Raw genomic sequence first — 13,664 nt, 5'->3', positions numbered from 1 at the left:
TAAGGCGTGAATTTTGGAACTGAAAAGCTGGAAGAGATCATGGCTTGAATTGGTGGAATATATTGAAGTTGAAACGACGTCAATCGGATGAAAAATGTCGAAGTAAATGGAAAATGTAGAATGTGGGTAATGTGCGGGTACGAAATCAAGAATTGTGGGTAAGGCGTGAATTTTGGAACTGAAAAGCTGGAAGAGCTCATGGCTTTAATTGCTGGAATATATTGAAGTTGGAACGAAGTCAATCGGATGAATAATGTGGAAGTAAATGAAAAATGTAGAATGTGGGAAATATTCGGGTACGAAATCGTGAATTGTGGGTAAGGCGTGAATTTTGGAACTGAAAAGCTGGAAGAGCTCATGATGGAACATATTGAAGTTGGAACGAAGTGAATCGGATGAAAACTGTGGAAGGAAATGTGAAATTTTGAATCTCCCATTAAGAATACATGGGGAAAAATCGGGTACGAAATCGGGAATTGCGGGTAACACGTGAATCGTGGGAATAAGAAAAATGGAAGCGCTCTAGGCGCGAATATTTGGAATCGTTTGAAATTGGAACGGAGTGAATCGGGTGAAAAATGTGGAAGAAGAAACTGGACAAAAAAGTGCGAGGAATAAAATATAATAATAATAACTAGAAATGCCATTTCTGGGGAAATGGCGTGTGAAGGCTGGAGAGCTGAATGAATACCTGTGGAATGATTTGGAATAATGTTGAATGATGATGAATGATATTGAAAGATATTGAATGATGTTGAATGGTACTGAATGACATGGAATGAGCTTAACATGCTGAAGTTGGAATGGTTTAAATTCATCCAGAAATCTAGAAGCAGTTGAAGGAAGATAAATACCACAAAAGTAAAAAAAAAATCAGCAAGAAACATGAAAACAAGGAAGGAATCAAGTAAGAAATGGAGGAAGTAGCAAGTAATCGGGTAAGCAATGGAGTAAAGTGAGAAGAATTAAGTAAGCAATGAAGTAAGGAGGGTAGAATCGAGTCGCAATGGTGTAAGGAGTGGCAAACTTAAGCAATGGAGTAATAGTCACTCTGTTGAAATCAGGTCACATTTGCATTAGTATACTAAGCTAGCATTAGCATGCTAAGTTAACATTAGCATTAATATGCTAACTTAGCATTAGCATGCTAAGCTAACATTAGCATTAGCATGCTAACTTAGCATTAGCATTCTAAGCTAACATTAGCATTGGCATGCTAAGCTAACATTAGCATTAGCATGCTAACATAAGCATTAGCATGCTAAGCTAACATTAGCATTAGCATGCTAACATTAGCATTAGCATGTTAACTTAGCATTAGCATTAGCATGCTAACTTAGCATTAGCATGCTAAGCTAACATTAGCATTAGCATGCTAAGCTAACATTAGCATTCACATGCTAAGCTAACATTAGCATTAGCATGCCGAGCTAACATTAGCATTAGCATGCTAAGCTAGCAATAGCATTAGCATGTTCAGCTAGCATTAGCATTAGCTAGCATTAGCATGCTAACTTAGCACTAGCATGCTCACTTCCTGTTGATTTCAGGCCACTTCCTGTTGAAATCGGGTCACTTCCTGTTGAAATCGGGTCACTTCCTGTTGAAATTGGGTCACTTCCTGTTGATATCAGGTCACTTCCTGTCAAAATTGTGTCACTTCCTGTTGAAATTGGGACACTTCCTGTTGATATCAGGTCACTTCCTGTCAAAATTGGGTCACTTCCTGTTGAAATCGGGTCACTTCCTGTTGAAATTGGGTCACTTCCTGTTGAAATCGGGTCACTTCCTGTTGAAATCGGGTTACTTCCTGTTGAAATTGGGTCACTTCCTGTTGATATCAGGTCACTTCCTGTCAAAATTGGGTCACTTCCTGTTGAAATTGGGTCACTTCCTGTTGATATCAGGTCACTTCCTGTCAAAATTGGGTCACTTCCTGTTGAAATCGGGTCACTTCCTGTTGAAATTGGGTCACTTCCTGTTGATATCAGGTCACTTCCTGTCAAAATTGGGTCACTTCCTGTTGAAATTGGGTCACTTCCTGTTGATATCAGGTCACTTCCTGTCAAAATTGGGTCACTTCCTGTTGAAATCGGGTCACTTCCTGTTGATTTTAGGCCACTTCCTGTTGAAATTAAGTCACTTCCTGTTGAAATCGGGTCACTTCCTGTTGATTTTAAGTCACTTCCTGTTGATATGAGGTCACTTCCTGTTAAAATCAGGTCACTTCCTGTTGAAATCGGGTCATTTCCTGTTAAAATCAGGTCACTTCCTGTTGATTTTAGGTCACTTCCTGTTGAAATTAAGTCACTTCCTGTTGAGATTAAGTCACTTCCTGTTGATATGAGGTCACTTCCTGTTGATATTGGTCACTTCCTGTTCAGGTCGGGGAATATCCTGGCAAGAATCACACGCATACCTAATCAATTGGCCAAAATGGCCACCGCCTTGGGAGGCCAGGTTGGCGAGAAACCTGGGCATATCATTTGTCTAAAATGGCCGCCGTGCATGGTAAGTTGGAAAATGGCCGCCATACGTGGTAAGTTAGGTGGTAAGATGGAAGAGCTCATGACGTGAAATGGTGGAATATATTGAAGTTGGAACGAAGTCAATCGGATAAATAATGTGGAAGTAAATGGAAAATGTAGAATGTGGGAAATATTTGGGTACGAAATTGGGAATTGTGGGTAAGGCGGGAATTTTGGAACTGAAAAGCTGGAAGAGCTCATGGCTTGAATTGCTGGAATATATTGAAGTTGGAACGAAGTCAATCGGATGAATAATGTGGAAGGAAATGTGAAATATAGAATGTGGGAAATATTCGGGTACGAAATCCGGAATTGTGGGCAAGGTGTGAATTTTGGAACTGAAAAGCTGGAAGAGCTCATGGCTTGAATTGCTGGAATATATTGAAGCCGGAACAACGTCAATCGGATGAATAATGTGGAAGAAAATGTAGAATGTGGGTAATGTGTGGGTACAAAATCGGGAATTGTGGGTAAGGCGTGAATTTTGGAACTGAAAAGCTGGAAGAGCTCATGGCTTGAATTGCTGGAATATATTGAAGTTGGAACGAAGTCAATCGGATGAAAAATGTCTAAGTAAATGTGAAATGTAGAATGTGGGAAATATTCGGGTACGCAATCGGGAATTGTGGGTAAGGCATGAATTTTGGAACTGAAAAGCTGGAAGAGCTCATGGCTTGAATTGCTGGAATATATTGAAGTTGGAACGAAGTAAATCGGATGACTAATGTGGAAGTAAATGTGAAATATAGAATATGGGAAATATTTGGGTACGAAATTGGGAATTGTGGGTAAGGCGTGAATTTTGGAACTGAAAAGCAGGAAGAGCTCATGGCTTGAATTGGTGGAATAGATTGAAGTTGAAACGACGTCAATCGGATGAAAAATGTCGAAGTAAATGTGAAATGTATAATGTGGGAAATATTCGGGTACGAAATCGGGAATTGTGGGTAAGGCATGAATTTTGGAACTGAAAAGCTGGAAGAGCTCATGGCTTGAATTGCTGGAATATATTGAAGTTGGAACAAAGTCAATCGGATGAATAATGTGTAAGAATGGAAAATGTAGAATGTGGGTAATGTGCAGGTACGAAATCGAGAATTGTGGGTAAGGAGTGAATTTTGGAACTGAAAAGCTGGAAGAGCTCATGGCTTGAATTGCTGGAATATATTGAAGTTGGAACGAAGTCAATCGGATGAATAATGTGGAAGTAAATGAAAAATGTAGAATGTGGGAAATATTCGGGTACGAAATCGTGAATTGTGGGTAAGGCGTGAATTTTGGAACTGAAAAGCTGGAAGAGCTCATGATGGAACATATTGAAGTTGGAACGAAGTGAATCGGATGAAAACTGTGGAAGGAAATGTGAAATTTTGAATCTCCCATTAAGAATACATGGGGAAAAATCGGGTACGAAATCGGGAATTGCGGGTAACACGTGAATTGTGGGAATAAGAAAAATGGAAGCGCTCTAGGCGCGAATATTTGGAATCGTTTGAAATTGGAACGGAGTGAATCGGGTGAAAAATGTGGAAGTAGAAGCTGGACAAAAAAGTGCGAGGAATAAAATATAATAATAATAATAACTAGAAATGCCATTTCTGGGGAAATGGCGTGTGAAGGCTGGAGAGCTGAATGAATACCTGTGGAATGATTTGGAATAATTTTGAATGATGATGAATGATATTGAAAGATATTGAATGATATTGAATGGTGTTGAATGATGTTGAATGATACTGAATGACATGCAATGAGCTTAACATGCTCAAGTTGGAATGGTTTAAATTCATCCAGAAATCTAGAAGCAGTTGAAGGAAGATAAATACCACAAAAGTAAAAGTAAATCAGCAAGAAACAAGAAAACAAGGAAGAAATCAAGTAAGAAATGGAGGAAGTAACAAGTAATCAAGTAAGCAATGGAGTAAAGTGAGAAGAATTAAGTAAGCAATAAAGTAAGGAGGGTAGAATCGAGTCGCAATGGTGTAAGGAGTGCCAAACTTAAGCAATGGAGTAATAGTCACTCTGTTGAAATCAGGTCACATTTGCATTACTATACTAAGCTAGCATTAGCATGCTAAGCTAACATTAGCATTAATATGCTAACTTCAAATTAGCATGCTAAGCTAACATTAGCATTGGCATGTTAACTTAGCATTAGCATTAGCATGCTAAGCTAACATTAGCATTAGTATGCTAACTTAGCATTAACATGCTAAGCTAACATTAGCATTAGCATGCTAACTTAGCATTAGCATGATAAGCTAACATTAGCATTAACATGCTAACATTAGCATTGGCATGTTAAGCTAACATTAGCATTAGCATGCTAGCTTAACATTAGAATGCTAAGCTAGCATTAGCACTAGCATGCTAAGCTAACATTTGCATTAGCATGCTAACTTAGCATTAGCATTAGCATGCTAAGCTAACATTAGCATTAGCATGCTAAGCTAGCATTAGCATGCTAAGCTAACATTAGCATTAGCATGCTAACTTAGCATTAAGATTAGCATGCTAACATTAGCATTAGCATGCTAACTTAGAATTAGCATTAGCATGTGAAGCTAACATTAACATTAGCATGCTAACTTAGCATTAGCATGCTAAGATAACATTAGCATTTGCATGTTAAGCTAGCAATAGCATTAGCATGTTCAGCTAGCGTTAGCATTAGCTAGCATTAGCATGCTAACTTAGCATTAGCATGCTAAGCTAACATTAGCATTAGCATGCTAAGCTAACATTAGCATTAGCATGCTAACTTAGCATTAGCATTAGCATGCTAACATTAGCATTAGTATGCTAACTTAGCATTAGCATGCTAAGTTAACATTAGCATTTGCATGCTAAGCTAACATTAGCATTAACATGCTAACATTAGCATTGGCATGTTAAGCTAACATTAGCATTAGCTTGCTAGCTTAACATTAGCATGCTAAGCTAGCATTAGCATTAGCATGCTAAGCTAACATTTGCATTAGCATGCTAACTTAGCATTAGCATTAGCATGCTAACATTAGCATTAGCATGCTAAGCTAGCATTAGCATGCTAAGCTAACATTAGCATTAGCATGCTAAGCTAGCATTAGCATGCTACGCTAGCATTAGCATTAGCATTAGCATGCTAAGCTAGCATTAGCATGCTAAGCTAACATTAGCATTAGCATGCTAGCTTAGCATTAACATTAGCATGCTAACATTAGCATTAGCATGCTAACTTAGAATTAGTATTAGCATGCGAAGCTAACATTAACATAAGCATGCAAACTTAGCATTAGCATGCTAAGCTAACATTAGCATTTGCATGCTAAGTTAGCAATAGCATTAGCATGTTCAGCTAGCGTTAGCATTAGCTAGCATTAGCATGCTAACTTAGCACTAGTATGCTCAATTCCTGTTGATTTCAGGCCACTTCCTGTTTAAATCGGGTCACTTCCTGTTAAAATGGGTCATTTCCTGTTGATTTTAGGTCACTTCCTGTTGATATGAGGTCACTTCCTGTTGATATGAGGTCACTTCCTGTTAAAATCAGGTCACTTCCTGTTAAAATCAGGTCACTTCCTGTTGAAATCGGGTCACTTCCTGTTAAAATCAGGTCACTTCCTGTTGATTTCAGGCCACTTCCTGTTGAAATCGGGTCACTTCCTGTTAAAATCAGGTCACTTCCTGTTGATTTCAGGCCACTTCCTGTTGAAATCTGGTCACTTCCTGTTGATTTTAGGTCACTTCCTGTTGATATAAGGTCACTTCCTGTTGATTTTAGGTAACTTCCTGTTGATATGAGGTCACTTCCTGTGTATATGAGGTCACTTCCTGTTAAAATCAGGTCACTTCCTGTTGATTTTAGGTAACTTCCTGTTGATATGAGGTCACTTCCTGTTGATATGAGGTCACTTCCTGTTGAAATCGGTTCACTTCCTGTTAAAATCAGGTCACTTCCTGTTGATTTTAGGTCACTTCCTATTGAAATTAGGTCGAAATGGCGGAAATCCTAGGTGTCCCTAATCAATTGGCCAAGATGGCCGCCGCCACCGGTGGACGACGTGGGGGAAATCCTAGGCTTCCCGAATCAATTGGCGAAGATGGCCGCCGCCACCGGTGGACGACGTGGCGGAAATCCTAGGCGTCCCTAATCCATTGGCCAAGATGGCCGCCGGCCTGTGGGTCCAGGTTGGCGAGAATCCTGGGCATATCTAATCATTTATCCAAAATGGCCGCCATTCATGGTAATTTGGAAAATGGCCGCCATGCGTGGTAAGTTCGCTGGTAAGATGGAAGAGCTCATGACGTGAAATGGTGGAATATATTGAAGTTGGAACGAAGTCAATCGGATGAATAATGTGGAAGTAAATGGAAAATGTAGAATGTGGGAAATATTTGGGTACGAAATTGGGAATTGTGGGTAAGGCGTGAATTTTGGAACTGAAAAGCTGGAAGAGCTCATGGCTTGAATTGGTGGAATATATTGAAGTTGAAACGACGTCAATCAGATGAAAAATGTCGAAGTAAATGTGAAATGTAGAATGTGGGAAATATTCGGGTACGCAATCGGGAATTGTGGGTAAGGCATGAATTTTGGAACTGAAAAGCTGGAAGAGCTCATGGCTTGAATTGCTGGAATATATTGAAGTTGGAACGAAGTCAATCGGATGAATAATGTGGAAGTAAATGTGAAATATAGAATGTGGGAAATATTCGGGTACGAAATCCGGAATTGTGGGCAAGGTGTGAATTTTGGAACTGAAAAGCTGGAAGAGCTCATGGCTTGAAATGCTGGAATATATTGAAGTTGAAACGACGTCAATCAGATGAAAAATGTCGAAGTAAATGTGAAATGTAGAATGTGGGAAATATTCGGGTACGAAATCGGGAATTGTGGGTAAGGCATGAATTTTGGAACTGAAAAGCTGGAAGAGCTCATGGCTTGAATTGCTGGAATATATTGAAGTTGGAACGAAGTCAATCGGATGAATAATGTGAAAGTAAATGTGAAATATAGAATGTGGGAAATATTCGGGTACGAAATCGGGAATTGTGGGTAAGGCATGAATTTTGGAACTGAAAAGCTGGAAGAGCTCATGGCTTGAATTGCTGGAATATATTGAAGTTGGAATGAAGTCAATCGGATGAATAATGTGGAAGTAAATGTGAAATGTAGAATGTGGGAAATATTCGGGTACGAAATCGGGAATTGTGGGTAAGGCATGAATTTTGGAACTGAAAAGCTGGAAGAGCTCATGGCTTGAATTGCTGGAATATATTGAAGTTGGAACGAAGTCAATCGGATGAATAATGTGAAAGTAAATGTGAAATATAGAATGTGGGAAATATTCGGGTACGAAATCGTGAATTGTGGGTAAGGCGTGAATTTTGGAACTGAAGAGCTGGAAGAGCTCATGATGGAACATATTGAAGTTGGAACGAAGTGAATCGGATGAAAAATGTGGAAGGAAATGTGAAATTTTGAATCTCCCATTAAGAATACATGGGGATCATTCTCAAGAATTGATTTTTTCCTTACAAATAATTCTATTGTTGATAAAACTGCTATAAAAATACATTCTATAATTATAAGTGATCATGCACCAGTCTCTCTCACTCTACAAATTGACTCTACCTTTAAACTACCCCCGATATGGCGTTTTAACATCTCATTACTGAAAGACGTAGAGTTTGATAAAATTATTAGAAGGGAGTGGGCAGATTTTTTGGAAATAAATGACTCTCCAAATATATCTCCATCTCTTCTCTGGGAAGCAGGAAAAGCGGTAATTAGAGGGAAAATTATATCATATTCAACTTATAAAAAGAAACAGGATCAACTAGAGCTGCGAGCAGCTATAAAGGGCCCTCGCAGCCCGGGCCACGTTGGGGTCCTTGCACGTTGGGGTACTTGCACGTTGGGGTACTGGCACATTGGGGTACTGGCATATTGGAAGCAAAATTTCTTTGAAAATGGCATAATAAACGTTTACATGTAGAATATTTTTTTGCCAGTGTGTGTGTCAAGCTCAACGGGTTTTGGTGATTGTTAAGACCTGCAAAAATCAGCGTCCTTTTTTATTTTTAGGCAATGAGTTGCCCTGATTGGTATTTTTTTGTAAAAGTGTATATACACATCATCGCTCGTTGTACTCATTGCACAATGTTACTTTTATTGTCCAAAGGGGCAATCAAAAATGAATAAAACAAAATGGAAACGTACATACGTTTGGATCGGTGTGAAGCCAGTGAACAATTTGAGTGGTGGAAACTAAAAGAATATTCATAAATGACTTAGTTATCACACTTAGAATGAGTGTACATTTTTTGTACAAAATACCGTATGTGGGGTATTTTTTTTTTTTTTTATATAAGCCTCAAGGGCTAGGTGGCGCTGTATTTATAACTGAATGTTGTCATAGAGATACCTTCAGGCCTTGATTATAAGCATACATGTCAAGTGTGGGATTTTTTTTGGAGCATGTACCGTGGAGTTATTAAGCATATCCTTCATTCACGATATTGCTTTTAATGTCCATAGAGGCTATCAAAAATAAATAAAAATATATATATGTTTGGATAAGTCTGATGCCAGTGAACATTTTGAGTGGTGGAAACTAAAAGAATATTCAGAAATGACTTCGTTATCACACTTAGAATGAGTGTACATTTTTTGTACAAAATACCGTATGTGGGGTATTTTTTTTTTTATTCCTCAAGGGCTAGGTGGCGCTGCATATATAACTGAATGTTGTCATAGAGATAACTTCAGGCCTTGACGATAAACATACATGTCAAGTTTGGGATTTTTTGGAGCATGTACCGGGGAGTTATCAAGCATATCCTTTTTCATTGCGAAAAATTTGATGCCCCGCCCTCATCATATAGTATTTCGAAAAGTCAAAATTTTTCCCCCTGTCGTTGGCTCAGGTCTTGACATGGTCCAGGCCAAGTCTTAACTCAGTCGGATGAAACGTGTAGGAGAAGTGGGCAAAAGTCTGCCCCCTGTGAATGTGCAAAAATCGTAAAAAATGGGACATTCAAAAATTCATAGCTCACTTCCTGTTCATTTTAGCATATGGGTCCAAGAGACTTTTTTGTAGGACTTGGGCTCCCTCATACACCTAAAAATATTCGTCGTTCTTGCTTAAACGTACAACCGGGGCTGCTTTGTTAAAAACTTCTAGGGGGCGCTATTGAGTCATTTTTGTAAAAAATAGCACAATCAACAATAAAATATGGCTCATTTTACCAGGCCAGATGTGTGTGCCAAGTTTCATGAGTTTCTGTGCATGTTTAGACCCTCAAAACTGGCGTTGTTTTCTTGGAGAACAGCGCTTAGCCACACCCACAGCAATTCGCGAAAACTCACAAACTTCGTGTTGTGACATCATGAAGGCCGAAACCCTCATCTGAGCAAATATGAGGTAGGTCCAGTTAACGTGTTTGGAGAAAAACGTAGAAGAAAATTCGTAAGAAAAAAAATTGCCACTAGGTGGCGCTATCAGTTAGATGAAATATAAGTCAGTAGATGTCTTTAGGGCTGGACTCTCATCAAATGTGTGAAATTTTGAGAAGATAGGATCATCTCGGTCAAGTTAATGCAGCTTTTATTTTCACGAAAAATCTTCAGACTTTGCGTCACCGTAGAGGCCACGCCCTTTGGCGAAAAGTTACAATATTCGGTGTGCGGCATGATCAACATCTTAAGGCTTTTCTGACCAATTTTCAAATGGATCCCTTCAACAAGCTCAGCACAGTAGCTAAAAACGTAAAGTATGACATTTATTGTAACCACTAGGTGGCGCTATATGTATAACTGAATTTTATCATATAGATGTTTTCAGGCCGTGACTATTACGTTGCCTGAGAAGTTTGAGATTTTTTGGAGCTTGAACATGGGAGTTATTAAGCATTTGCTCTTTCTCGACAAATGAAATTTTAAAGGCAATATTTGATGCCCCGCCCCCGTCATATAGTATTTCAAAAAGGCAAGATGTTTTGCCCAGTTGTTCTCTCAGGTCTTGAGATGATAAATGCCAAGTTTGAAATCAATTGGATGAAAAATGTTTGCAAAGGGAGAAAAAGCATGACCACAGTGAATGTGCCAAAATAGGCCAAAATTGGACATAAAAAAATTCATAGCTCACTTCCTGTACATTTTAGCTACATGGTCCCAAGAGACTTTTTTGTGCGTCTCGGGGTACTACACGTGCCTGCCAATTTTTGTTGCTCTAGCTCAAACGTGCCGGGCTTGGTTTTTATTTTTCTACGCTAGGGGGCGCTATCGAGTCGCATTGTTATAACGACTTCATAATATCAAATTTTTCGCCGGACCTGAGGAGTGTGCAAAGTTCGGTGAGTTTTCGTGAATATTTAGGTACCCAAAATCGCGATTGTTTGCGGAGAATGAAGAAGAAGAATAATAATAACTAGAGCTGCGAGCAGCTATAAAGGGCCCTCGCAGCCCGGGCCACGTTGGGGTACTTGCACGTTGGGGTACTGGCAAGTTTAGGTACGGCACATTGGAAGCAGAATTTCTTTGAAAATGGCATGATAAACCTTGACATGTGGATTTTTTTTTTTTTTTGTAAAAATACCGTTAAGTTGGTGTATTTTTTTTTATGCCTCTAGGGCTAGGTGGCGCTGTATATATAATGGAATGTTGTCATAGGGATACCTTCAAGCCTTGACTCTAAACATACATGTCAAGTGTGGGATTTTTTTGGAGCATGTACCGTGGAGTTATTAAGCATATCCTTCATTCACGATATTGCTTTTAATGTCCATTAGAGGCTATCAAAAATAAATTAAAAAAAAGTACATGTTTGGATAAGTCTAATGCCAGTGAACATTTTGAGTGGTGGAAAGTAAAAGAATATTCATAAATGACTTAGTTATCACACTTAGAATGAGTTTACATTTTTTGTACAAAATACCGTATGTGGGGTATTTTTTTGTTTTGCCTCAAGGGCGAGGTGGCGCTGCATATATAACTGAATGTTGTCATAGAGATACCTTCAGGCCTTGACGATAAACATACATGTCAAGTTTGGGATTTTTTGGAGCATGTATCGGGGAATTATTAAGCATATCCTTTTTCAGTGCGAAACACAAATTTTGATGCCCCGCGCTCATCATATAGTATTTCCAAAAGTCAAGATTTTTCCGTCTGTTGTTGGCTCAGGTCTTGGCATGGTCCAGGTCAAGTCATAAGTCAGTCGGATAAAACATGTAGGAGAAGTGGGCAAAAGTATGCCCCCTGAAAATGTGCAAAAATCGTCAAAAATGGGACATTCAAAAATTCGTACCTCACTTCCTGTTCATTTTAGCATATGGGTCCAAGAGACTTTTTTGTAGGTCTTTGGCTCCCTCATACACGTAAAAATTTTCGTAGATCTTGCTTAAACGTAGAATCGGGGCTGCTTCGTTAAAAATTTCTAGGGGGCGCTATTGAGTCATTTTTGTAAAAATAGTACAATCAACAATAAAATATTGTTCATTTTACCAGGCCAGATGTGTGTGCCAAGTTTCATGAGTTTCTGCGCATGTTTAGACCCTCAAAACTGGCGTTGTTTTCTTGGCGAACAGTGCTTAGCCACGCCCACAGCGATTCGCGAAAACTCACAAACTTCGTGTTGTGACATCATGAAGGCCGAAACCCTCATCTGAGCAAATATGAGGTTGGTCCAGTTAACGTGTTTGGAGAAAAATGTACAAGAAAATTCGTAAGAAAAAAAATTGCCACTAGGTGGCGCTATCAGTAAGATGAAATATAAGTTCGTAGATGTCTTAAGGGCTGGACTCTCATCAAATGTGTGAAATTTTGAGAAGATAGGATCATCTCGGTCAAGTTCATGCAGCTTTTATTGTCACGAAAAATTTTCGGACTTTGCGTCACCGTAGCGGCCACGCCCTTTGGCGAAAAGTTACAATATTCGGTGTGGGGCATGATCAACATCTTAAGGCTTTTCTGACCAATTTTCAACTGGATCCCTTCAACGAGCTCGGCACAGTAGCTAAAAACGTAAAGTATGACATTTATTGTTACCACTAGGTGGCGCTATATGTATAACTGAATTTTATCATATAGATGCTTTCAGGCCGTGACTATTACGTTGCCTGAGAAGTTTGAGATTTTTTGGAGCTTGAACATGGGAGTTATCACACTTAGAATGAGTTGACATTTTTTGTACAAAATACCGTATGTGGGGTATTTTTTTTTCACGCCTGAAGGGCTAGGTGGCGCTGCATATATAACTGAATTTTGTCATAGAGATACCTTCAGGCTTTGACTATAAACATACATGTCAAGTTTGGGATTTTTTGGAGCATGTACCGGGGAGTTATTAAGCATATCCTTTTTCAGTGCGAAACACAAAATTTGATGCCCCGCCCTCATCATATAGTATTTCCAAAAGTCAAGATTTTTCTGCCTGTAGTTGGCTCAGGTCTTGACATGGTCCAGGTCTAGTCTAAAGTCAGTCGGATGAAATGTGTAGGAGAAGTGGGCAAAAGTATGCCCCCTGAAAATGTGCAAAAATCGTCAAAAATGGGACATTCAAAAATTCATAGCTCACTTCCTGTTCATTTTAGCACATGGGTCCAAGAGACTTTTTTGTAGGTCTTGGACTCCCTCATACACCTAAAAATTTTCGTAGATCTTGCTTAAACGTACAATCGGGGCTGCTTCGTTAAAAATTTCTAGGGGGCGCTATTGAGTCATTTTTGTAAAAATAGGACAATACATGATAAAATATTGCTCATTTTGCCAGGCCAGATGTGTGTGCCAAGTTTCATGAGTTTCTGCGCATGTTTAGACCATCAAAACTAGCGTTGTTTTCTTGGCGAACAGTGCTTAGCCACGCCCACAGCGATTCGCGAAAACTCACAAACTTCGTGTTGTGACATCATGAAGGCCGAAACCCCCATCTGAGCAAATATGAGGTTGGTCCAGTTAACGTGTTTGGAGAAAAATGTACAAGAAAATTCGTAAGAAAAAAAATTGCCACTAGGTGGCGCTATCAGTTAGATGAAATATAAGTTCGTAGATGTCTTTAGGGCTGGACTCTCATCAAATGTGTGAAATTTTGAGAAGATAGGATCATCTCGGTCAAGTTCATGCAGCTTTTATTGTCACGAAAAATCTTCAGACTT

The 13,664-nt window shown here is 39.1% G+C and overlaps 1 long non-coding RNA gene across 1 annotated transcript in view; it reads left to right on the top strand.

Moving 5' to 3' along the window:
* Positions 1 to 2,400: 2,400 nt before the first annotated feature.
* LOC144005931 (uncharacterized) overlaps positions 2,401 to 13,664 on the top strand; it is a 45,519-nt gene continuing 34,255 nt past the window's right edge. Inside the window, exon 1 of the long non-coding RNA XR_013279696.1 lies at positions 2,401 to 2,511. This is a non-coding gene — a long non-coding RNA (uncharacterized LOC144005931). The remainder of the gene's footprint in view (positions 2,512 to 13,664) is intronic.

This window comes from Festucalex cinctus, chromosome 1, assembly GCF_051991245.1.
Source record: "Festucalex cinctus isolate MCC-2025b chromosome 1, RoL_Fcin_1.0, whole genome shotgun sequence".
Lineage (NCBI taxonomy): Eukaryota > Metazoa > Chordata > Actinopteri > Syngnathiformes > Syngnathidae > Festucalex > Festucalex cinctus.
This window is presented reverse-complemented; position numbering and strand designations above follow the sequence as displayed.